Source organism: Lissotriton helveticus, chromosome 3_1 (assembly GCF_964261635.1).
Source record: "Lissotriton helveticus chromosome 3_1, aLisHel1.1, whole genome shotgun sequence".
NCBI lineage: Eukaryota > Metazoa > Chordata > Amphibia > Caudata > Salamandridae > Lissotriton > Lissotriton helveticus.
The window spans coordinates 1,428,874,976-1,428,897,536 of record NC_136061.1 but is presented as its reverse complement, the minus strand read 5'-3'; positions in this window follow the sequence as shown (position 1 = coordinate 1,428,897,536).

Below are 22,561 nucleotides of genomic sequence, written 5' to 3'. Positions count from 1 at the left end.
TCCTTGTACTGGGGTGAATGTATGACATTGTTCTACATTCTGTCCATCAACTGTGTTTTTTGTAATTTTCACCCCGAGTGGGCTGGGTATGCTCAGACGTGAGTCCCAGGCTCTCCACACCACTGGAGTCAAGCTATCCAGGCTGAATGAAGGCTGATAGCCAGAAACCGGTCCTTGGATGCTTGATTCTGGTCTGGGAAAGACAGGGCTTGGCAGTTCGGACTGGACTTTTCCCATGAGGCAAAGGGTCAGAGCTGATTTGCATATAGCCAGTGTCTAACCCAGGGTGGTGTGGAGTGAAAAAACGATGGATTTAGGCCCAGATCCTTGTACTGGGGTGAATGTATGACATTGTTCTACATTCTGTCCATCAACTGTGTTTTTTGTAATTTTCACCCCGAGTGGGCTGGGTATGCTCAGACGTGAGTCCCAGGCTCTCCACACCACTGGAGTCAAGCTATCCAGGCTGAATGAAGGCTGATAGCCAGAAACCGGTCCTTGGATGCTTGATTCCGGTCTGGGAAAGACAGGGCTTGGCAGTTCGGACTGGACTTTTCCCATGAGGCAAAGGGTCAGAGCTGATTTGCATATAGCCAGTGTCTAACCCAGGGTGGTGTGGAGTGAAACAAACGATGGATTTAGGCCCAGATCCTTGTACTGGGGTGAATGTATGACATTGTTCTACATTCTGTCCATCAACTGTGTTTTTTGTAATTTTCACCCCGAGTGGGCTGGGTATGCTCAGACGTGAGTCCCAGGCTCTCCACACCACTGGAGTCAAGCTATCCAGGCTGAATGAAGGCTGATAGCCAGAAACCGGTCCTTGGATGCTTGATTCCGGTCTGGGAAAGACAGGGCTTGGCAGTTCGGACTGGAATTTTCCCATGAGGCAAAGGGTCAGAGCTGATTTGCATATAGCCAGTGTCTAACCCAGGGTGGTGTGGAGTGAAAAAACGATGGATTTAGGCCCAGATCCTTGTACTGGGGTGAATGTATGACATTGTTCTACATTCTGTCCATCAACTGTGTTTTTTGTAATTTTCACCCCCAGTGGGCTGGGTATGCTCAGATGTGAGTCCCAGGCTCTCCACACCACTGGAGTCAAGCTATCCAGGCTGAATGAAGGCTGATAGCCAGAAACCGGTCCTTGGATGCTTGATTCCGGTCTGGGAAAGACAGGGCTTGGCAGTTCGGACTGGACTTTTCCCATGAGGCAAAGGGTCAGAGCTGATTTGCATATAGCCAGTGTCTAACCCAGGGTGGTGTGGAGTGAAAAAAACGATGGATTTAGGCCCAGATCCTTGTACTGGGGTGAATGTATGACATTGTTCTACATTCTGTCCATCAACTGTGTTTTTTGTAATTTTCACCCCGAGTGGGCTGGGTATGCTCAGACGTGAGTCTCAGGCTCTCCACACCACTGGAGTCAAGCTATCCAGGCTGAATGAAGGCTGATAGCCAGAAACCGGTCCTTGGATGCTTGATTCCGGTCTGGGAACGACAGGGCTTGGCAGTTCGGACTGGACTTTTCCCCTGAGGCAAAGAGTCAGAGCTGATTTGCATATAGCCAGTGTCTAACCCAGGGTGGTGTGGAGTGAAAAAAACGATGGATTTAGGCCCAGATCCTTGTACTGGGGTGAATGTATGACATTGTTCTACATTCTGTCCATCAACTGTGTTTTTTGTAATTTTCACCCCGAGTGGGCTGGGTATGCTCAGACGTGAGTCCCAGGCTCTCCACACCACTGGAGTCAAGCTATCCAGGCTGAATGAAGGCTGATAGCCAGAAACCGGTCCTTGGATGCTTGATTCCGGTCTGGGAAAGACAGGGCTTGGCAGTTCGGACTGGACTTTTCCCATGAGGCAAAGGGTCAGAGCTGATTTGCATATAGCCAGTGTCTAACCCAGGGTGGTGTGGAGTGAAAAAAACGATGGATTTAGGCCCAGATCCTTGTACTGGGGTGAATGTATGACATTGTTCTACATTCTGTCCATCAACTGTGTTTTTTGTAATTTTCACCCCGAGTGGGCTGGGTATGCTCAGACGTGAGTCCCAGGCTCTCCACACCACTGGAGTCAAGCTATCCAGGCTGAATGAAGGCTGATAGCCAGAAACCGGTCCTTGGATGCTTGATTCCGGTCTGGGAAAGACAGGGCTTGGCAGTTCGGACTGGACTTTTCCCATGAGGCAAAGGGTCAGAGCTGATTTGCATATAGCCAGTGTCTAACCCAGGGTGGTGTGGAGTGAAAAAAACGATGGATTTAGGCCCAGATCCTTGTACTGGGGTGAATGTATGACATTGTTCTACATTCTGTCCATCAACTGTGTTTTTTGTAATTTTCACCCCGAGTGGGCTGGGTATGCTCAGACGTGAGTCCCAGGCTCTCCACACCACTGGAGTCAAGCTATCCAGGCTGAATGAAGGCTGATAGCCAGAAACTGGTCCTTGGATGCTTGATTCCGGTCTGGGAAAGACAGGGCTTGGCAGTTCGGACTGGACTTTTCCCCTGAGGCAAGAGTCAGAGCTGATTTGCATATAGCCAGTGTCTAACCCAGGGTGGTGTGGAGTGAAAAAAACGATGGATTTAGGCCCAGATCCTTGTACTGGGGTGAATGTATGACATTGTTCTACATTCTGTCCATCAACTGTGTTTTTTGTAATTTTCACCCCGAGTGGGCTGGGTATGCTCAGACGTGAGTCCCAGGCTCTCCACACCACTGGAGTCAAGCTATCCAGGCTGAATGAAGGCTGATAGCCAGAAACCGGTCCTTGGATGCTTGATTCCGGTCTGGGAAAGACAGGGCTTGGCAGTTCGGACTGGACTTTTCCCATGAGGCAAAGGGTCAGAGCTGATTTGCATATAGCCAGTGTCTAACCCAGGGTGGTGTGGAGTGAAAAAAACGATGGATTTAGGCCCAGATCCTTGTACTGGGGTGAATGTATGACATTGTTCTACATTCTGTCCATCAACTGTGTTTTTTGTAATTTTCACCCCGAGTGGGCTGGGTATGCTCAGACGTGAGTCCCAGGCTCTCCACACCACTGGAGTCAAGCTATCCAGGCTGAATGAAGGCTGATAGCCAGAAACCGGTCCTTGGATGCTTGATTCCGGTCTGGGAAAGACAGGGCTTGGCAGTTCGGACTGGACTTTTCCCATGAGGCAAAGGGTCAGAGCTGATTTGCATATAGCCAGTGTCTAACCCAGGGTGGTGTGGAGTGAAAAAACGATGGATTTAGGCCCAGATCCTTGTACTGGGGTGAATGTATGACATTGTTCTACATTCTGTCCATCAACTGTGTTTTTTGTAATTTTCACCCCCAGTGGGCTGGGTATGCTCAGACGTGAGTCCCAGGCTCTCCACACCACTGGAGTCAAGCTATCCAGGCTGAATGAAGGCTGATAGCCAGAAACCGGTCCTTGGATGCTTGATTCCGGTCTGGGAAAGACAGGGCTTGGCAGTTCGGACTGGACTTTTCCCATGAGGCAAAGGGTCAGAGCTGATTTGCATATAGCCAGTGTCTAACCCAGGGTGGTGTGGAGTGAAAAAAACGATGGATTTAGGCCCAGATCCTTGTACTGGGGTGAATGTATGACATTGTTCTACATTCTGTCCATCAACTGTGTTTTTTGTAATTTTCACCCCGAGTGGGCTGGGTATGCTCAGACGTGAGTCTCAGGCTCTCCACACCACTGGAGTCAAGCTATCCAGGCTGAATGAAGGCTGATAGCCAGAAACCGGTCCTTGGATGCTTGATTCCGGTCTGGGAAAGACAGGGCTTGGCAGTTCGGACTGGACTTTTCCCCTGAGGCAAAGAGTCAGAGCTGATTTGCATATAGCCAGTGTCTAACCCAGGGTGGTGTGGAGTGAAAAAAACGATGGATTTAGGCCCAGATCCTTGTACTGGGGTGAATGTATGACATTGTTCTACATTCTGTCCATCAACTGTGTTTTTTGTAATTTTCACCCCGAGTGGGCTGGGTATGCTCAGACGTGAGTCCCAGGCTCTCCACACCACTGGAGTCAAGCTATCCAGGCTGAATGAAGGCTGATAGCCAGAAACCGGTCCTTGGATGCTTGATTCCGGTCTGGGAAAGACAGGGCTTGGCAGTTCGGACTGGACTTTTCCCATGAGGCAAAGGGTCAGAGCTGATTTGCATATAGCCAGTGTCTAACCCAGGGTGGTGTGGAGTGAAAAAAACGATGGATTTAGGCCCAGATCCTTGTACTGGGGTGAATGTATGACATTGTTCTACATTCTGTCCATCAACTGTGTTTTTTGTAATTTTCACCCCGAGTGGGCTGGGTATGCTCAGACGTGAGTCCCAGGCTCTCCACACCACTGGAGTCAAGCTATCCAGGCTGAATGAAGGCTGATAGCCAGAAACCGGTCCTTGGATGCTTGATTCCGGTCTGGGAAAGACAGGGCTTGGCAGTTCGGACTGGACTTTTCCCATGTGGCAAAGGGTCAGAGCTGATTTGCATATAGCCAGTGTCTAACCCAGGGTGGTGTGGAGTGAAAAAAACGATGGATTTAGGCCCAGATCCTTGTACTGGGGTGAATGTATGACATTGTTCTACATTCTGTCCATCAACTGTGTTTTTTGTAATTTTCACCCCGAGTGGGCTGGGTATGCTCAGACGTGAGTCCCAGGCTCTCCACACCACTGGAGTCAAGCTATCCAGGCTGAATGAAGGCTGATAGCCAGAAACCGGTCCTTGGAAGCTTGATTCCGGTCTGGGAAAGACAGGGCTTGGCAGTTCGGACTGGACTTTTCCCATGAGGCAAAGGGTCAGAGCTGATTTGCATATAGCCAGTGTCTAACACAGGGTGGTGTGGAGTGGAAAAAACGATGGATTTAGGCCCAGATCCTTGTACTGGGGTGAATGTATGACATTGTTCTACATTCTGTCCATCAACTGTGTTTTTTGTAATTTTCACCCCGAGTGGGCTGGGTATGCTCAGACGTGAGTCCCAGGCTCTCCACACCACTGGAGTCAAGCTATCCAGGCTGAATGAAGGCTGATAGCCAGAAACCGGTCCTTGGATGCTTGATTCCGGTCTGGGAAAGACAGGGCTTGGCAGTTCGGACTGGACTTTTCCCATGAGGCAAAGGGTCAGAGCTGATTTGCATATAGCCAGTGTCTAACCCAGGGTGGTGTGGAGTGAAAAAAACGATGGATTTAGGCCCAGATCCTTGTACTGGGGTGAATGTATGACATTGTTCTACATTCTGTCCATCAACTGTGTTTTTTGTAATTTTCACCCCGAGTGGGCTGGGTATGCTCAGACGTGAGTCCCAGGCTCTCCACACCACTGGAGTCAAGCTATCCAGGCTGAATGAAGGCTGATAGCCAGAAACCGGTCCTTGGATGCTTGATTCCGGTCTGGGAAAGACAGGGCTTGGCAGTTCGGACTGGACTTTTCCCATGAGGCAAAGGGTCAGAGCTGATTTGCATATAGCCAGTGTCTAACCCAGGGTGGTGTGGAGTGAAAAAACGATGGATTTAGGCCCAGATCCTTGTACTGGGGTGAATGTATGACATTGTTCTACATTCTGTCCATCAACTGTGTTTTTTGTAATTTTCACCCCGAGTGGGCTGGGTATGCTCAGACGTGAGTCCCAGGCTCTCCACACCACTGGAGTCAAGCTATCCAGGCTGAATGAAGGCTGATAGCCAGAAACCGGTCCTTGGATGCTTGATTCCGGTCTGGGAAAGACAGGGCTTGGAAGTTCGGACTGGACTTTTCCCATGAGGCAAAGGGTCAGAGCTGATTTGCATATAGCCAGTGTCTAACCCAGGGTGGTGTGGAGTGAAAAAAACGATGGATTTAGGCCCAGATCCTTGTACTGGGGTGAATGTATGACATTGTTCTACATTCTGTCCATCAACTGTGTTTTTTGTAATTTTCACCCCGACTGGGCTGGGTATGCTCAGACGTGAGTCCCAGGCTCTCCACACCACTGGAGTCAAGCTATCCAGGCTGAATGAAGGCTGATAGCCAGAAACCGGTCCTTGGATGCTTGATTCCGGTCTGGGAAAGACAGGGCTTGGCAGTTCGGACTGGACTTTTCCCATGAGGCAAAGGGTCAGAGCTGATTTGCATATAGCCAGTGTCTAACCCAGGGTGGTGTGGAGTGAAAAAAACGATGGATTTAGGCCCAGATCCTTGTACTGGGGTGAATGTATGACATTGTTCTACATTCTGTCCATCAACTGTGTTTTTTGTAATTTTCACCCCGAGTGGGCTGGGTATGCTCAGACGTGAGTCCCAGGCTCTCCACACCACTGGAGTCAAGCTATCCAGGCTGAATGAAGGCTGATAGCCAGAAACCGGTCCTTGAATGCTTGATTCCGGTCTGGGAAAGACAGGGCTTGGCAGTTCGGACTGGACTTTTCCCATGAGGCAAAGGGTCAGAGCTGATTTGCATATAGCCAGTGTCTAACCCAGGGTGGTGTGGAGTGAAAAAACGATGGATTTAGGCCCAGATCCTTGTACTGGGGTGAATGTATGACATTGTTCTACATTCTGTCCATCAACTGTGTTTTTTGTAATTTTCACCCCGAGTGGGCTGTGTATGCTCAGACGTGAGTCCCAGGCTCTCCACACCACTGGAGTCAAGCTATCCAGGCTGAATGAAGGCTGATAGCCAGAAACCGGTCCTTGGATGCTTGATTCCGGTCTGGGAAAGACAGGGCTTGGCAGTTCGGACTGGACTTTTCCCATGAGGCAAAGGGTCAGAGCTGATTTGCATATAGCCAGTGTCTAACCCAGGGTGGTGTGGAGTGAAAAAAACGATGGATTTAGGCCCAGATCCTTGTACTGGGGTGAATGTATGACATTGTTCTACATTCTGTCCATCAACTGTGTTTTTTGTAATTTTCACCCCGAGTGGGCTGGGTATGCTCAGACGTGAGTCCCAGGCTCTCCACACCACTGGAGTCAAGCTATCCAGGCTGAATGAAGGCTGATAGCCAGAAACCGGTCCTTGGATGCTTGATTCCGGTCTGGGAAAGACAGGGCTTGGCAGTTCGGACTGGACTTTTCCCCTGAGGCAAAGAGTCAGAGCTGATTTGCATATAGCCAGTGTCTAACCCAGGGTGGTGTGGAGTGAAAAAAACGATGGATTTAGGCCCAGATCCTTGTACTGGGGTGAATGTATGACATTGTTCTACATTCTGTCCATCAACTGTGTTTTTTGTAATTTTCACCCCGAGTGGGCTGGGTATGCTCAGACGTGAGTCCCAGGCTCTCCACACCACTGGAGTCAAGCTATCCAGGCTGAATGAAGGCTGATAGCCAGAAACCGGTCCTTGGATGCTTGATTCCGGTCTGGGAAAGACAGGGCTTGGCAGTTCGGACTGGACTTTTCCCATGAGGCAAAGGGTCAGAGCTGATTTGCATATAGCCAGTGTCTAACCCAGGGTGGTGTGGAGTGAAAAAAACGATGGATTTAGGCCCAGATCCTTGTACTGGGGTGAATGTATGACATTGTTCTACATTCTGTCCATCAACTGTGTTTTTTGTAATTTTCACCCCGAGTGGGCTGGGTATGCTCAGACGTGAGTCCCAGGCTCTCCACACCACTGGAGTCAAGCTATCCAGGCTGAATGAAGGCTGATAGCCAGAAACCGGTCCTTGGATGCTTGATTCCGGTCTGGGAAAGACAGGGCTTGGCAGTTCGGACTGGACTTTTCCCATGAGGCAAAGGGTCAGAGCTGATTTGCATATAGCCAGTGTCTAACGCAGGGTGGTGTGGAGTGAAAAAAACGATGGATTTAGGCCCAGATCCTTGTACTGGGGTGAATGTATGACATTGTTCTACATTCTGTCCATCAACTGTGTTTTTTGTAATTTTCACCCCGAGTGGGCTGGGTATGCTCAGACGTGAGTCCCAGGCTCTCCACACCACTGGAGTCAAGCTATCCAGGCTGAATGAAGGCTGATAGCCAGAAACCGGTCCTTGAATGCTTGATTCCGGTCTGGGAAAGACAGGGCTTGGCAGTTCGGACTGGACTTTTCCCATGAGGCAAAGGGTCAGAGCTGATTTGCATATAGCCAGTGTCTAACCCAGGGTGGTGTGGAGTGAAAAAACGATGGATTTAGGCCCAGATCCTTGTACTGGGGTGAATGTATGACATTGTTCTACATTCTGTCCATCAACTGTGTTTTTTGTAATTTTCACCCCGAGTGGGCTGGGTATGCTCAGACGTGAGTCCCAGGCTCTCCACACCACTGGAGTCAAGCTATCCAGGCTGAATGAAGGCTGATAGCCAGAAACCGGTCCTTGGATGCTTGATTCCGGTCTGGGAAAGACAGGGCTTGGCAGTTCGGACTGGACTTTTCCCATGAGGCAAAGGGTCAGAGCTGATTTGCATATAGCCAGTGTCTAACCCAGGGTGGTGTGGAGTGAAAAAAACGATGGATTTAGGCCCAGATCCTTGTACTGGGGTGAATGTATGACATTGTTCTACATTCTGTCCATCAACTGTGTTTTTTGTAATTTTCACCCCGAGTGGGCTGGGTATGCTCAGACGTGAGTCCCAGGCTCTCCACACCACTGGAGTCAAGCTATCCAGGCTGAATGAAGGCTGATAGCCAGAAACCGGTCCTTGGATGCTTGATTCCGGTCTGGGAAAGACAGGGCTTGGCAGTTCGGACTGGACTTTTCCCATGAGGCAAAGGGTCAGAGCTGATTTGCATATAGCCAGTGTCTAACCCAGGGTGGTGTGGAGTGAAAAAAACGATGGATTTAGGCCCAGATCCTTGTACTGGGGTGAATGTATGACATTGTTCTACATTCTGTCCATCAACTGTGTTTTTTGTAATTTTCACCCCGAGTGGGCTGGGTATGCTCAGACGTGAGTCCCAGGCTCTCCACACCACTGGAGTCAAGCTATCCAGGCTGAATGAAGGCTGATAGCCAGAAACCGGTCCTTGGATGCTTGATTCCGGTCTGGGAAAGACAGGGCTTGGCAGTTCGGACTGGACTTTTCCCATGAGGCAAAGGGTCAGAGCTGATTTGCATATAGCCAGTGTCTAACCCAGAGTGGTGTGGAGTGAAAAAACGATGGATTTAGGCCCAGATCCTTGTACTGGGGTGAATGTATGACATTGTTCTACATTCTGTCCATCAACTGTGTTTTTTCTAATTTTCACCCCGAGTGGGCTGGGTATGCTCAGACGTGAGTCCCAGGCTCTCCACACCACTGGAGTCAAGCTATCCAGGCTGAATGAAGGCTGATAGCCAGAAACCGGTCCTTGGATGCTTGATTCCGGTCTGGGAAAGACAGGGCTTGGCAGTTCGGACTGGACTTTTCCCATGAGGCAAAGGGTCAGAGCTGATTTGGATATAGCCAGTGTCTAACCCAGGGTGGTGTGGAGTGAAAAAAAACGATGGATTTAGGCCCAGATCCTTGTACTGGGGTGAATGTATGACATTGTTCTACATTCTGTCCATCAACTGTGTTTTTTGTAATTTTCACCCTGAGTGGGCTGGGTATGCTCAGACGTGAGTCCCAGGCTCTCCACACCACTGGAGTCAAGCTATCCAGGCTGAATGAAGGCTGATAGCCAGAAACCGGTCCTTGGATGCTTGATTCCGGTCTGGGAAAGACAGGGCTTGGCAGTTCGGACTGGACTTTTCCCATGAGGCAAAGGGTCAGAGCTGATTTGCATATAGCCAGTGTCTAACCCAGAGTGGTGTGGAGTGAAAAAACGATGGATTTAGGCCCAGATCCTTGTACTGGGGTGAATGTATGACATTGTTCTACATTCTGTCCATCAACTGTGTTTTTTGTAATTTTCACCCCGAGTGGGCTGGGTATGCTCAGACGTGAGTCCCAGGCTCTCCACACCACTGGAGTCAAGCTATCCAGGCTGAATGAAGGCTGATAGCCAGAAACCGGTCCTTGGATGCTTGATTCCGGTCTGGGAAAGACAGGGCTTGGCAGTTCGGACTGGACTTTTCCCATGAGGCAAAGGGTCAGAGCTGATTTGCATATAGCCAGTGTCTAACCCAGGGTGGTGTGGAGTGAAAAAAACGATGGATTTAGGCCCAGATCCTTGTACTGGGGTGAATGTATGACATTGTTCTACATTCTGTCCATCAACTGTGTTTTTTGTAATTTTCACCCCGAGTGGGCTGGGTATGCTCAGACGTGAGTCCCAGGCTCTCCACACCACTGGAGTCAAGCTATCCAGGCTGAATGAAGGCTGATAGCCAGAAACCGGTCCTTGGATGCTTGATTCTGGTCTGGGAAAGACAGGGCTTGGCAGTTCGGACTGGACTTTTCCCATGAGGCAAAGGGTCAGAGCTGATTTGCATATAGCCAGTGTCTAACCCAGGGTGGTGTGGAGTGAAAAAACGATGGATTTAGGCCCAGATCCTTGTACTGGGGTGAATGTATGACATTGTTCTACATTCTGTCCATCAACTGTGTTTTTTGTAATTTTCACCCCGAGTGGGCTGGGTATGCTCAGACGTGAGTCCCAGGCTCTCCACACCACTGGAGTCAAGCTATCCAGGCTGAATGAAGGCTGATAGCCAGAAACCGGTCCTTGGATGCTTGATTCCGGTCTGGGAAAGACAGGGCTTGGCAGTTCGGACTGGACTTTTCCCATGAGGCAAAGGGTCAGAGCTGATTTGCATATAGCCAGTGTCTAACCCAGGGTGGTGTGGAGTGAAAAAAACGATGGATTTAGGCCCAGATCCTTGTACTGGGGTGAATGTATGACATTGTTCTACATTCTGTCCATCAACTGTTTTTTTTGTAATTTTCACCCCGAGTGGGCTGGGTATGCTCAGACGTGAGTCCCAGGCTCTCCACACCACTGGAGTCAAGCTATCCAGGCTGAATGAAGGCTGATAGCCAGAAACCGGTCCTTGGATGCTTGATTCCGGTCTGGGAAAGACAGGGCTTGGCAGTTCGGACTGGACTTTTCCCATGAGGCAAAGGGTCAGAGCTGATTTGCATATAGCCAGTGTCTAACCCAGGGTGGTGTGGAGTGAAAAAACGATGGATTTAGGCCCAGATCCTTGTACTGGGGTGAATGTATGACATTGTTCTACATTCTGTCCATCAACTGTGTTTTTTGTAATTTTCACCCCCAGTGGGCTGGGTATGCTCAGACGTGAGTCCCAGGCTCTCCACACCACTGGAGTCAAGCTATCCAGGCTGAATGAAGGCTGATAGCCAGAAACCGGTCCTTGGATGCTTGATTCCGGTCTGGGAAAGACAGGGCTTGGCAGTTCGGACTGGACTTTTCCCATGAGGCAAAGGGTCAGAGCTGATTTGCATATAGCCAGTGTCTAACCCAGGGTGGTGTGGAGTGAAAAAAACGATGGATTTAGGCCCAGATCCTTGTACTGGGGTGAATGTATGACATTGTTCTACATTCTGTCCATCAACTGTGTTTTTTGTAATTTTCACCCCGAGTGGGCTGGGTATGCTCAGACGTGAGTCTCAGGCTCTCCACACCACTGGAGTCAAGCTATCCAGGCTGAATGAAGGCTGATAGCCAGAAACCGGCCCTTGGATGCTTGATTCCGGTCTGGGAAAGACAGGGCTTGGCAGTTCGGACTGGACTTTTCCCCTGAGGCAAAGAGTCAGAGCTGATTTGCATATAGCCAGTGTCTAACCCAGGGTGGTGTGGAGTGAAAAAAACGATGGATTTAGGCCCAGATCCTTGTACTGGGGTGAATGTATGACATTGTTCTACATTCTGTCCATCAACTGTGTTTTTTGTAATTTTCACCCCGAGTGGGCTGGGTATGCTCAGACGTGAGTCCCAGGCTCTCCACACCACTGGAGTCAAGCTATCCAGGCTGAATGAAGGCTGATAGCCAGAAACCGGTCCTTGGATGCTTGATTCCGGTCTGGGAAAGACAGGGCTTGGCAGTTCGGACTGGACTTTTCCCATGAGGCAAAGGGTCAGAGCTGATTTGCATATAGCCAGTGTCTAACCCAGGGTGGTGTGGAGTGAAAAAAACGATGGATTTAGGCCCAGATCCTTGTACTGGGGTGAATGTATGACATTGTTCTACATTCTGTCCATCAACTGTGTTTTTTGTAATTTTCACCCCGAGTGGGCTGGGTATGCTCAGACGTGAGTCCCAGGCTCTCCACACCACTGGAGTCAAGCTATCCAGGCTGAATGAAGGCTGATAGCCAGAAACTGGTCCTTGGATGCTTGATTCCGGTCTGGGAAAGACAGGGCTTGGCAGTTCGGACTGGACTTTTCCCCTGAGGCAAGAGTCAGAGCTGATTTGCATATAGCCAGTGTCTAACCCAGGGTGGTGTGGAGTGAAAAAAACGATGGATTTAGGCCCAGATCCTTGTACTGGGGTGAATGTATGACATTGTTCTACATTCTGTCCATCAACTGTGTTTTTTGTAATTTTCACCCCGAGTGGGCTGGGTATGCTCAGACGTGAGTCCCAGGCTCTCCACACCACTGGAGTCAAGCTATCCAGGCTGAATGAAGGCTGATAGCCAGAAACCGGTCCTTGGATGCTTGATTCCGGTCTGGGAAAGACAGGGCTTGGCAGTTCGGACTGGACTTTTCCCATGAGGCAAAGGGTCAGAGCTGATTTGCATATAGCCAGTGTCTAACCCAGGGTGGTGTGGAGTGAAAAAAACGATGGATTTAGGCCCAGATCCTTGTACTGGGGTGAATGTATGACATTGTTCTACATTCTGTCCATCAACTGTGTTTTTTGTAATTTTCACCCCGAGTGGGCTGGGTATGCTCAGACGTGAGTCCCAGGCTCTCCACACCACTGGAGTCAAGCTATCCAGGCTGAATGAAGGCTGATAGCCAGAAACCGGTCCTTGGATGCTTGATTCCGGTCTGGGAAAGACAGGGCTTGGCAGTTCGGACTGGACTTTTCCCATGAGGCAAAGGGTCAGAGCTGATTTGCATATAGCCAGTGTCTAACCCAGGGTGGTGTGGAGTGAAAAAAACGATGGATTTACGCCCAGATCCTTGTACTGGGGTGAATGTATGACATTGTTCTACATTCTGTCCATCAACTGTGTTTTTTGTAATTTTCACCCCGAGTGGGCTGGGTATGCTCAGACGTGAGTCCCAGGCTCTCCACACCACTGGAGTCAAGCTATCCAGGCTGAATGAAGGCTGATAGCCAGAAACCGGTCCTTGGATGCTTGATTCCGGTCTGGGAAAGACAGGGCTTGGCAGTTCGGACTGGACTTTTCCCATGAGGCAAAGGGTCAGAGCTGATTTGCATATAGCCAGTGTCTAACCCAGGGTGGTGTGGAGTGAAAAAACGATGGATTTAGGCCCAGATCCTTGTACTGGGGTGAATGTATGACATTGTTCTACATTCTGTCCATCAACTGTGTTTTTTGTATATTTCACCCCGAGTGGGCTGGGTATGCTCAGACGTGAGTCCCAGGCTCTCCACACCACTGGAGTCAAGCTATCCAGGCTGAATGAAGGCTGATAGCCAGAAACCGGTCCTTGGATGCTTGATTCCGGTCTGGGAAAGACAGGGCTTGGAAGTTCGGACTGGACTTTTCCCATGAGGCAAAGGGTCAGAGCTGATTTGCATATAGCCAGTGTCTAACCCAGGGTGGTGTGGAGTGAAAAAAACGATGGATTTAGGCCCAGATCCTTGTACTGGGGTGAATGTATGACATTGTTCTACATTCTGTCCATCAACTGTGTTTTTTGTAATTTTCACCCCGAGTGGGCTGGGTATGCTCAGACGTGAGTCCCAGGCTCTCCACACAACTGGAGTCAAGCTATCCAGGCTGAATGAAGGCTGATAGCCAGAAACCGGTCCTTGGATGCTTGATTCCGGTCTGGGAAAGACAGGGCTTGGCAGTTCGGACTGGACTTTTCCCATGAGGCAAAGAGTCAGAGCTGATTTGCATATAGCCAGTGTCTAACCCAGGGTGGTGTGGAGTGAAAAAAACGATGGATTTAGGCCCAGATCCTTGTACTGGGGTGAATGTATGACATTGTTCTACATTCTGTCCATCAACTGTGTTTTTTGTAATTTTCACCCCGAGTGGGCTGGGTATGCTCAGACGTGAGTCCCAGGCTCTCCACACCACTGGAGTCAAGCTATCCAGGCTGAATGAAGGCTGATAGCCAGAAACCGGTCCTTGAATGCTTGATTCCGGTCTGGGAAAGACAGGGCTTGGCAGTTCGGACTGGACTTTTCCCATGAGGCAAAGGGTCAGAGCTGATTTGCATATAGCCAGTGTCTAACCCAGGGTGGTGTGGAGTGAAAAAAACGATGGATTTAGGCCCAGATCCTTGTACTGGGGTGAATGTATGACATTGTTCTACATTCTGTCCATCAACTGTGTTTTTTGTAATTTTCACCCCGAGTGGGCTGGGTATGCTCAGACGTGAGTCCCAGGCTCTCCACACCACTGGAGTCAAGCTATCCAGGCTGAATGAAGGCTGATAGCCAGAAACCGGTCCTTGGATGCTTGATTCTGGTCTGGGAAAGACAGGGCTTGGCAGTTTGGACTGGACTTTTCCCATGAGGCAAAGGGTCAGAGCTGATTTGCATATAGCCAGTGTCTAACCCAGGGTGGTGTGGAGTGAAAAAACGATGGATTTAGGCCCAGATCCTTGTACTGGGGTGAATGTATGACATTGTTCTACATTCTGTCCATCAACTGTGTTTTTTGTAATTTTCACCCCGAGTGGGCTGGGTATGCTCAGACGTGAGTCCCAGGCTCTCCACACCACTGGAGTCAAGCTATCCAGGCTGAATGAAGGCTGATAGCCAGAAACCGGTCCTTGGATGCTTGATTCCGGTCTGGGAAAGACAGGGCTTGGCAGTTCGGACTGGACTTTTCCCATGAGGCAAAGGGTCAGAGCTGATTTGCATATAGCCAGTGTCTAACCCAGGGTGGTGTGGAGTGAAAAAAACGATGGATTTAGGCCCAGATCCTTGTACTGGGGTGAATGTATGACATTGTTCTACATTCTGTCCATCAACTGTGTTTTTTGTAATTTTCACCCCGAGTGGGCTGGGTATGCTCAGACGTGAGTCCCAGGCTCTCCACACCACTGGAGTCAAGCTATCCAGGCTGAATGAAGGCTGATAGCCAGAAACCGGTCCTTGGATGCTTGATTCCGGTCTGGGAAAGACAGGGCTTGGCAGTTCGGACTGGACTTTTCCCCTGAGGCAAAGAGTCAGAGCTGATTTGCATATAGCCAGTGTCTAACCCAGGGTGGTGTGGAGTGAAAAAAACGATGGATTTAGGCCCAGATCCTTGTACTGGGGTGAATGTATGACATTGTTCTACATTCTGTCCATCAACTGTGTTTTTTGTAATTTTCACCCCGAGTGGGCTGGGTATGCTCAGACGTGAGACCCAGGCTCTCCACACCACTGGAGTCAAGCTATCCAGGCTGAATGAAGGCTGATAGCCAGAAACCGGTCCTTGGATGCTTGATTCCGGTCTGGGAAAGACAGGGCTTGGCAGTTCGGACTGGACTTTTCCCATGAGGCAAAGGGTCAGAGCTGATTTGCATATAGCCAGTGTCTAACCCAGGGTGGTGTGGAGTGAAAAAAACGATGGATTTAGGCCCAGATCCTTGTACTGGGGTGAATGTATGACATTGTTCTACATTCTGTCCATCAACTGTGTTTTTTGTAATTTTCACCCCGAGTGGGCTGGGTATGCTCAGACGTGAGTCCCAGGCTCTCCACACCACTGGAGTCAAGCTATCCAGGCTGAATGAAGGCTGATAGCCAGAAACCGGTCCTTGGATGCTTGATTCCGGTCTGGGAAAGACAGGGCTTGGCAGTTCGGACTGGACTTTTCCCATGAGGCAAAGGGTCAGAGCTGATTTGCATATAGCCAGTGTCTAACCCAGGGTGGTGTGGAGTGAAAAAAACGATGGATTTAGGCCCAGATCCTTGTACTGGGGTGAATGTATGACATTGTTCTACATTCTGTCCATCAACTGTGTTTTTTGTAATTTTCACCCCGAGTGGGCTGGGTATGCTCAGACGTGAGTCCCAGGCTCTCCACACCACTGGAGTCAAGCTATCCAGGCTGAATGAAGGCTGATAGCCAGAAACCGGTCCTTGGATGCTTGATTCCGGTCTGGGAAAGACAGGGCTTGGCAGTTCGGACTGGACTTTTCCCATGAGGCAAAGGGTCAGAGCTGATTTGCATATAGCCAGTGTCTAACCCAGGGTGGTGTGGAGTGAAAAAAACGATGGATTTAGGCCCAGATCCTTGTACTGGGGTGAATGTATGACATTGTTCTACATTCTGTCCATCAACTGTGTTTTTTGTAATTTTCACCCCGAGTGGGCTGGGTATGCTCAGACGTGAGTCCCAGGCTCTCCACACCACTGGAGTCAAGCTATCCAGGCTGAATGAAGGCTGATAGCCAGAAACCGGTCCTTGAATGCTTGATTCCGGTCTGGGAAAGACAGGGCTTGGCAGCTCGGACTGGACTTTTCCCATGAGGCAAAGGGTCAGAGCTGATTTGCATATAGCCAGTGTCTAACCCAGGGTGGTGTGGAGTGAAAAAAACGATGGATTTAGGCCCAGATCCTTGTACTGGGGTGAATGTATGACATTGTTCTACATTCTGTCCATCAACTGTGTTTTTTGTAATTTTCACCCCGAGTGGGCTGGGTATGCTCAGACGTGAGTCCCAGGCTCTCCACACCACTGGAGTCAAGCTATCCAGGCTGAATGAAGGCTGATAGCCAGAAACCGGTCCTTGGATGCTTGATTCCGGTCTGGGAAAGACAGGGCTTGGCAGTTCGGACTGGACTTTTCCCATGAGGCAAAGGGTCAGAGCTGATTTGCATATAGCCAGTGTCTAACCCAGGGTGGTGTGGAGTGAAAAAAACGATGGATTTAGGCCCAGATCCTTGTACTGGGATGAATGTATGACATTGTTCTACATTCTGTCCATCAACTGTGTTTTTTGTAATTTTCACCCCGAGTGGGCTGGGTATGCTCAGACGTGAGTCCCAGGCTCTCCACACCACTGGAGTCAAGCTATCCAGGCTTAATGAAGGCTGATAGCCAGAAACCGGTCCTTGGATGCTTGATTCCGGTCTGGGAAAGACAGGGCTTGGCAGTTCGGACTGGACTTTTCCCATGAGGCAAAGGGTCAGAGCTGATTTGCATATAGCCAGTGTCTAACCCAGGGTGGTGTGGAGTGAAAAAAACGATGGATTTAGGCCCAGATCCTTGTACTGGGGTGAATGTATGACATTGTTCTACATTCTGTCCATCAACTGTGTTTTTTGTAATTTTCACCCCGAGTGGGCTGGGTATGCTCAGACGTGAGTCCCAGGCTCTCCACACCACTGGAGTCAAGCTATCCAGGCTGAATGAAGGCTGATAGCCAGAAACTGGTCCTTGGATGCTTGATTCCGGTCTGGGAAAGACAGGGCTTGGCAGTTCGGACTGGACTTTTCCCCTGAGGCAAGAGTCAGAGCTGATTTGCATATAGCCAGTGTCTAACCCAGGGTGGTGTGGAGTGAAAAAAACAATGGATTTAGGCCCAGATCCTTGTACTGGGGTGAATGTATGACATTGTTCTACATTCTGTCCATCAACTGTGTTTTTTGTAATTTTCACCCCGAGTGGGCTGGGTATGCTCAGACGTGAGTCCCAGGCTCTCCACACCACTGGAGTCAAGCTATCCAGGCTGAATGAAGGCTGATAGCCAGAAACCGGTCCTTGGATGCTTGATTCCGGTCTGGGAAAGACAGGGCTTGGCAGTTCGGACTGGACTTTTCCCATGAGGCAAAGGGTCAGAGCTGATTTGCATATAGCCAGTGTCTAACCCAGGGTGATGTGGAGTGAAAAAAACGATGGATTTAGGCCCAGATCCTTGTACTGGGGTGAATGTATGACATTGTTCTACATTCTGTCCATCAACTGTGTTTTTTGTAATTTTCACCCCGAGTGGGCTGGGTATGCTCAGACGTGAGTCCCAGGCTCTCCACACCACTGGAGTCAAGCTATCCAGGCTGAATGAAGGCTGATAGCCAGAAACCGGTCCTTGGATGCTTGATTCCGGTCTGGGAAAGACAGGGCTTGGCAGTTCGGACTGGACTTTTCCCATGAGGCAAAGGGTCAGAGCTGATTTGCATATAGCCAGTGTCTAACCCAGGGTGGTGTGGAGTGAAAAAAACGATGGATTTAGGCCCAGATCCTTGTACTGGGGTGAATGTATGACATTGTTCTACATTCTGTCCATCAACTGTGTTTTTTGTAATTTTCACCCCGAGTGGGCTGGGTATGCTCAGACGTGAGTCCCAGGCTCTCCACACCACTGGAGTCAAGCTATCCAGGCTGAATGAAGGCTGATAGCCAGAAACCGGTCCTTGGATGCTTGATTCCGGTCTGGGAAAGACAGGGCTTGGCAGTTCGGACTGGACTTTTCCCATGAGGCAAAGGGTCAGAGCTGATTTGCATATAGCCAGTGTCTAACCCAGGGTGGTGTGGAGTGAAAAAAACGATGGATTTAGGCCCAGATCCTTGTACTGGGGTGAATGTATGACATTGTTCTACATTCTGTCCATCAACTGTGTTTTTTGTAATTTTCACCCCGAGTGGGCTGGGTATGCTCAGACGTGAGTCCCAGGCTCTCCACACCACTGGAGTCAAGCTATCCAGGCTGAATGAAGGCTGATAGCCAGAAACCGGTCCTTGGATGCTTGATTCCGGTCTGGGAAAGACAGGGCTTGGCAGTTCGGACTGGACTTTTCCCATGAGGCAAAGGGTCAGAGCTGATTTGCATATAGCCAGTGTCTAACCCAGGGTGGTGTGGAGTGAAAAAACGATGGATTTAGGCCCAGATCCTTGTACTGGGGTGAATGTATGACATTGTTCTACATTCTGTCCATCAACTGTATTTTTTGTATATTTCACCCCGAGTGGGCTGGGTATGCTCAGACGTGAGTCCCAGGCTCTCCACACCACTGGAGTCAAGCTATCCAGGCTGAATGAAGGCTGATAGCCAGAAACCGGTCCTTGGATGCTTGATTCCGGTCTGGGAAAGACAGGGCTTGGAAGTTCGGACTGGACTTTTCCCATGAGGCAAAGGGTCAGAGCTGATTTGCATATAGCCAGTGTCTAACCCAGGGTGGTGTGGAGTGAAAAAAACGATGGATTTAGGCCCAGATCCTTGTACTGGGGTGAATGTATGACATTGTTCTACATTCTGTCCATCAACTGTGTTTTTTGTAATTTTCACCCCGAGTGGGCTGGGTATGCTCAGACGTGAGTCCCAGGCTCTCCACACAACTGGAGTCAAGCTATCCAGGCTGAATGAAGGCTGATAGCCAGAAAGCGGTCCTTGGATGCTTGATTCCGGTCTGGGAAAGACAGGGCTTGGCAGTTCGGACTGGACTTTTCCCATGAGGCAAAGAGTCAGAGCTGATTTGCATATAGCCAGTGTCTAACCCAGGGTGGTGTGGAGTGAAAAAAACGATGGATTTAGGCCCAGATCCTTGTACTGGGGTGAATGTATGACATTGTTCTACATTCTGTCCATCAACTGTGTTTTTTGTAATTTTCACCCCGAGTGGGCTGGGTATGCTCAGACGTGAGTCCCAGGCTCTCCACACCACTGGAGTCAAGCTATCCAGGCTGAATGAAGGCTGATAGCCAGAAACCGGTCCTTGAATGCTTGATTCCGGTCTGGGAAAGACAGGGCTTGGCAGTTCGGACTGGACTTTTCCCATGAGGCAAAGGGTCAGAGCTGATTTGCATATAGCCAGTGTCTAACCCAGGGTGGTGTGGAGTGAAAAAAACGATGGATTTAGGCCCAGATCCTTGTACTGGGGTGAATGTATGACATTGTTCTACATTCTGTCCATCAACTGTGTTTTTTGTAATTTTCACCCCGAGTGGGCTGGGTATGCTCAGACGTGAGTCCCAGGCTCTCCACACCACTGGAGTCAAGCTATCCAGGCTGAATGAAGGCTGATAGCCAGAAACCGGTCCTTGGATGCTTGATTCTGGTCTGGGAAAGACAGGGCTTGGCAGTTTGGACTGGACTTTTCCCATGAGGCAAAGGGTCAGAGCTGATTTGCATATAGCCAGTGTCTAACCCAGGGTGGTGTGGAGTGAAAAAACGATGGATTTAGGCCCAGATCCTTGTACTGGGGTGAATGTATGACATTGTTCTACATTCTGTCCATCAACTGTGTTTTTTGTAATTTTCACCCCGAGTGGGCTGGGTATGCTCAGACGTGAGTCCCAGGCTCTCCACACCACTGGAGTCAAGCTATCCAGGCTGAATGAAGGCTGATAGCCAGAAACCGGTCCTTGGATGCTTGATTCCGGTCTGGGAAAGACAGGGCTTGGCAGTTCGGACTGGACTTTTCCCATGAGGCAAAGGGTCAGAGCTGATTTGCATATAGCCAGTGTCTAACCCAGGGTGGTGTGGAGTGAAAAAAACGATGGATTTAGGCCCAGATCCTTGTACTGGGGTGAATGTATGACATTGTTCTACATTCTGTCCATCAACTGTGTTTTTTGTAATTTTCACCCCGAGTGGGCTGGGTATGCTCAGACGTGAGTCCCAGGCTCTCCACACCACTGGAGTCAAGCTATCCAGGCTGAATGAAGGCTGATAGCCAGAAACCGGTCCTTGGATGCTTGATTCCGGTCTGGGAAAGACAGGGCTTGGCAGTTCGGACTGGACTTTTCCCCTGAGGCAAAGAGTCAGAGCTGATTTGCATATAGCCAGTGTCTAACCCAGGGTGGTGTGGAGTGAAAAAAACGATGGATTTAGGCCCAGATCCTTGTACTGGGGTGAATGTATGACATTGTTCTACATTCTGTCCATCAACTGTGTTTTTTGTAATTTTCACCCCGAGTGGGCTGGGTATGCTCAGACGTGAGTCCCAGGCTCTCCACACCACTGGAGTCAAGCTATCCAGGCTGAATGAAGGCTGATAGCCAGAAACCGGTCCTTGGATGCTTGATTCCGGTCTGGGAAAGACAGGGCTTGGCAGTTCGGACTGGACTTTTCCCATGAGGCAAAGGGTCAGAGCTGATTTGCATATAGCCAGTGTCTAACCCAGGGTGGTGTGGAGTGAAAAAAACGATGGATTTAGGCCCAGATCCTTGTACTGGGGTGAATGTATGACATTGTTCTACATTCTGTCCATCAACTGTGTTTTTTGTAATTTTCACCCCGAGTGGGCTGGGTATGCTCAGACGTGAGTCCCAGGCTCTCCACACCACTGGAGTCAAGCTATCCAGGCTGAATGAAGGCTGATAGCCAGAAACCGGTCCTTGGATGCTTGATTCTGGTCTGGGAAAGACAGGGCTTGGCAGTTTGGACTGGACTTTTCCCATGAGGCAAAGGGTCAGAGCTGATTTGCATATAGCCAGTGTCTAACCCAGGGTGGTGTGGAGTGAAAAAACGATGGATTTAGGCCCAGATCCTTGTACTGGGGTGAATGTATGACATTGTTCTACATTCTGTCCATCAACTGTGTTTTTTGTAATTTTCACCCCGAGTGGGCTGGGTATGCTCAGACGTGAGTCCCAGGCTCTCCACACCACTGGAGTCAAGCTATCCAGGCTGAATGAAGGCTGATAGCCAGAAACCGGTCCTTGGATGCTTGATTCCGGTCTGGGAAAGACAGGGCTTGGCAGTTCGGACTGGACTTTTCCCATGAGGCAAAGGGTCAGAGCTGATTTGCATATAGCCAGTGTCTAACCCAGGGTGGTGTGGAGTGAAAAAAACGATGGATTTAGGCCCAGATCCTTGTACTGGGGTGAATGTATGACATTGTTCTACATTCTGTCCATCAACTGTGTTTTTTGTAATTTTCACCCCGAGTGGGCTGGGTATGCTCAGACGTGAGTCCCAGGCTCTCCACACCACTGGAGTCAAGCTATCCAGGCTGAATGAAGGCTGATAGCCAGAAACCGGTCCTTGGATGCTTGATTCCGGTCTGGGAAAGACAGGGCTTGGCAGTTCGGACTGGACTTTTCCCCTGAGGCAAAGAGTCAGAGCTGATTTGCATATAGCCAGTGTCTAACCCAGGGTGGTGTGGAGTGAAAAAAACGATGGATTTAGGCCCAGATCCTTGTACTGGGGTGAATGTATGACATTGTTCTACATTCTGTCCATCAACTGTGTTTTTTGTAATTTTCACCCCGAGTGGGCTGGGTATGCTCAGACGTGAGTCCCAGGCTCTCCACACCACTGGAGTCAAGCTATCCAGGCTGAATGAAGGCTGATAGCCAGAAACCGGTCCTTGGATGCTTGATTCCGGTCTGGGAAAGACAGGGCTTGGCAGTTCGGACTGGACTTTTCCCATGAGGCAAAGGGTCAGAGCTGATTTGCATATAGCCAGTGTCTAACCCAGGGTGGTGTGGAGTGAAAAAAACGATGGATTTAGGCCCAGATCCTTGTACTGGGGTGAATGTATGACATTGTTCTACATTCTGTCCATCAACTGTGTTTTTTGTAATTTTCACCCCGAGTGGGCTGGGTATGCTCAGACGTGAGTCCCAGGCTCTCCACACCACTGGAGTCAAGCTATCCAGGCTGAATGAAGG